This window comes from Eutrema salsugineum, unplaced genomic scaffold (assembly GCF_000478725.1).
Source record: "Eutrema salsugineum unplaced genomic scaffold, Eutsalg1_0 scaffold_15, whole genome shotgun sequence".
NCBI lineage: Eukaryota > Viridiplantae > Streptophyta > Magnoliopsida > Brassicales > Brassicaceae > Eutrema > Eutrema salsugineum.
In genome coordinates, this window is record NW_006256867.1 from 6,694,375 (window position 1) to 6,698,736 (window position 4,362).

The 4,362-nt window shown below is 35.7% G+C and overlaps 1 pseudogene; it reads right to left on the reverse strand.

Annotated features, from left to right (window-relative positions):
- Positions 1–268: 268 nt before the first annotated feature.
- On the reverse strand, positions 269–3,064 carry LOC18022257 (annotated as a pseudogene).
- Positions 3,065–4,362: the final 1,298 nt, after the last annotated feature.

Sequence of the window (4,362 nt, forward strand, 5' to 3'; positions counted from 1 at the left end):
GAAGATGGAGTAAGAGCATCATTAATGCAGAGACCCATATGGGTCTCTTATTCATTAGTTTAATATTATTTGAGCATAAACTTGAATTACAAACTGTTTCTAGAGATCCTAATTTTTGGGCAGCGCAATGGTAGAGACTGAAATGAGTCTCTTGGGAATTTTTTTTTTAATAAAGTTAATGAAATATGTATTATTAATAAGTAAAATTTATTTGATTAAAACACATGTAATACATTTAAATTAAAACAAATAAAACATACAATTTTTCATAAATACTTAAATATTATATAGAGTTAATCCAAATTTCTGCCTATGTAGATTAGTTTAGTATGTAGATTAGATTTTTATATTTTACATTTTTAAACCCTGAATATTGAATTTCCATTGGCAACACATAAAAGATTTATGGAGTTGTATGTTTTGAGAGAGTAATAGATTTTTTGCAAAATGGGCAAGATTTTTACGAGATGCAAAACTCTTGTTAGTCGATATTTTTATTTGCGAAGCCCTTAAATATTTTTGAGACCAGGTCTTTTTGTCTTTTTTGTTAGTCGAGATGCTTTGTCTCTATGGCTGCAAGCCCCGATGAACGCCATCTGCTATACTTGTGGCACTTCACTTCTCCTCTCCACTGCAGGTTTAAAGAACAAAACAGAGGAAGAGTGTTTTATTATCATCAAGCTAGGAGAAATGATCAAAGAAGGTCTAACAACTTAACAAAAACACAAAGCAATGTCATCATTACTTTTATTCCTTGTATGAGAATTACCGAGAAACTCTAGCATACTCAAGGTGGGAAAAAGAAGATCACTTGATAATTAACATAAGCAGGGGAAAATGTCTCAGTAGACCAAATGTCGTATGGTTTACTTTACTAAGTCCATGCATACTCAAAAGATAGGGACTTACTTTCATTTTGTTGAACTCAAACCTCCGTACAAATTCTTCGTAGAGCATGTCATCTTCTTTCTTTGAGATCTCATAATGGACTCCATCCATATCTTTGATTGTACCATCCCATCCTTCTGGCATGACCTTGAATACGGGCTTGTACTTAAGTGATGCCACATGGAATTCTCGGTCATGCGAAATGAAGAACCTGCATGAGTTACAAATATTAGTTGACTTGAATCTGCGAACTCAAGTAGCATATATTATCAAAGCACTTACTCAGGACACTCATCAAGCAAACGCTCGACTGAATCATCCAAGGGACGACCAAGCTTCCTCTCTTCTTCTTTCTCCAATAATCCTTAGCAAGCCTCTCAACGGTGTACACCTCAGGATTCTCTTTGTGCAATCTGTATATCTCAGTCTTCTCAGAGTCCTTGATATAAGACCCTCTAGCTCCAGTCTTCTTGACTTGCTTCAACAACACACTCATCTCCATCATTCCCTGTTTGATCCCATCAACAAAAGCTCTGCTATGGCTATTATTTTGCTCAATCTCTTTGATCAAATCATCATACTCTTTCATTTCGTTAACCATTGAGACTTCTTTAGGACCCAATCTGCTCATTACATCGCCTGAATCAGAAGCAGTGTTCTTCTGACGCGGAACAGAGACACCATTGAAATGCTCCTTAGTCAGACCAGACGACCACATCGATTTAACGTCCCAATCAAGATCATCAGATTCTGTGTCGCCGAATGATCCTCCTGTTGGAATATCCCATCCATTATCATCGCCTTCGAATCCATCAGACCCTGATTTCCCTGAGTGAAACCGAGGATAGATGTCTAGTGACTCTACTAAGGTTATACATATCTAATGAATCTCAAGTTACAAATCAATCCAACGTTGAGCCGCTGAAACAAAGCCAAAATAGTAACTAACCATCGATAAACAAAATTAAAACACACACATACAAAAAATAGAACATTCTTAGCAGAGATTTTCGTATGAACAGATAAGAGGCATCAGAGATTTATCGAAAAAAATAAAACAAATGAGAGAGGAGATTAGGGTTCATAATACTTATCTGAAAGCCTTCTCGAACGTCGTCGATTTCGGAGAACCTGCAGAGACAAATCGCGAACCGTCGGAAAATCAATCGGAGAAGCTGCAGAGACCAAACGATTTCAATCTTTTTCGTCGGAGAAGAAAGGAAAATGGGAGAAAGAAAATGTCCAGAAAATGAAACGAAAACACAAAGTTTTTTTTTTCTTCCATTTCCTTTAGCCAACTATGCCACGTGTAAGGTAGAAACGTCTCTACAAGTCGCCAAATAAGAGACGTTTTTGTCAAATGAGAGACGCTGACCATTTTTTTAATAATTGGTTTCTGTTAGAAACGCCCAAAATCTCTGCGTTAATGATACTCTAAGCGGCTGTTTAGTCGATAAAATAAGTGGACATTTAGCGATTCTCTTGTTTTAATATTAGGGTTACGGATTTTGCTAGGAAAAGGGTCAGATTTTGGTAGGTAAATCGTTGGTTTAAGAAAACCATATTATTATTGGTTTACTAAATTTGATAGGACTTTGGTAGGAAATTCGTAGGTAAATTAAATTACTTTAATTTTTTCGAAAAAAAAAATTATGTTAATGTGTTTTAAATTACAAAATTATAGCATAAAATTTAATTTGCCCATTATTAAATAAAATTTAACTTAATTGAAATTTTATAAAAAAAAATGTTACATTAAACTAAAAACATCAAAAAAAAAAAACATAATACTATTCACCATCAGATGAATAAGCTGATGAAACTGAATCAGTATCATCATCTTCAAATTCTCCAATCTCTTCTTCGGAAACTTCTAATATATCATCAATTATTATATCTCCCATTTGTGTCAAAGGAGTTTCTCCAATAGACTGATCAACAGAACCTACATTCGATTATTATATAAATGATTTCATGCTTTATCTACAGTGATAAATTTTTTATTATCATAACGTAGACAAGGACAAACTATTTTACCACTGTTTAAGCATGTTTCCTGGTTTGTTGCAAAATGCATAAACTCAGTGAGCCTTATGGCAAACTCATTTGTAATTTTCCCGGTAGCTGAATCCCACCTATCATTATACATCCACGCTCGCGAATGACTATTTTCCATGTTTGAAAATAGGCCCAACTGATGTATATTTTACATTATAGGTCTTACACTTGACAAAGTGAGTGTTAGATGGAGGAAATAGAAAGTTGTTATTTATAGTGCAGTTTTCTCAGCTTAATTTTATCAATTTTCCGATGTGGGTTAAAGCAGAGTTAAGTTTTTTGCAACGTCTGATACATTCCTACAGATATCTTATGATAATCCTACAAAAACATTTTCATCAGAAACGCGTAGTAGAATTCCGACGAAAAACTGACAAATCTAAAAGTCATAAGCTAACCTACGACATAGCTACCATAATCCGACCTGTTTTCCTACGAAGTTGAGTTTGGTAGGTTATTGGAAGGAAGTTTCCTACCAGTTTTTTTACGATTTTTATTCGTAGGTAATTTCCTACGAATTTCCTCTAACCTCTCTTTTTGTCGTATTTACGTAGGAATACGGTGAAAAAAATGTTCTACCAAATTTTTCGTAGGAAATTTTGTAGGATACAGACATGTTTTCTTGTAGTGGAGGTACGAGATATGGAGCCTGATTGGTACCACTCCAGTTCGGTTTTCATTGCATGAGTTTGAGGAGATCAACAGACTCAACTGTGGGTACGTGGATGACTTGGCTCTAGCTGATCTTGAGCTTTCCGATGAGATGCGGGCATTTTGGGAGCTAATGGGGGTCGATGTCGAGTCGGGCCTAAGCACTATCAAAATTATTGAAGCCTGTTCCAACTGCTCATCATGGTCTCGGGATGATAGGATGCGTTTGGGATATCTTGGGATCTACGCTGGTTTCATAGTGGCAACAAGACCAGGCTTATCCACAAATGTCAACTATGCCAGACTAGTGATAGATCTTGAAGGTTTTAAGGAGTTCCCATGGGGAAGAATTGCTTTTCAGCATCTGATCAAGTCTGTTAAGGAGAAAGATCTCAGCAAAAACATTCATATAGAAGGATTTGTCAAGCTCTTCAATTGTGGGTGTACTATGCTCTGCCGGATTTTGCTGCTGAATTTGGCGAACCATTGCCAAATGATCCTACACCTCTTCTGCTGGCTTACAAAGGATCAATAGGACGAAAGAACGTCAAAGCCAACATGCTAAAACAGGTACTGTATTAGTCATTCTCATTTAGAAGTCTTGTTCTGTAGTAGACTTCTATATAGTAATTAATTTACAAAGTAGACTTCAGGAGTAGACTTCATGTGTAGACTTCTATATAAAATCTTGTTAGAAGAAGACTTCAGTGGTAGACTTCAGTGGTAGACTTCATACATAGATTATTATATTGTAATTCACTTACT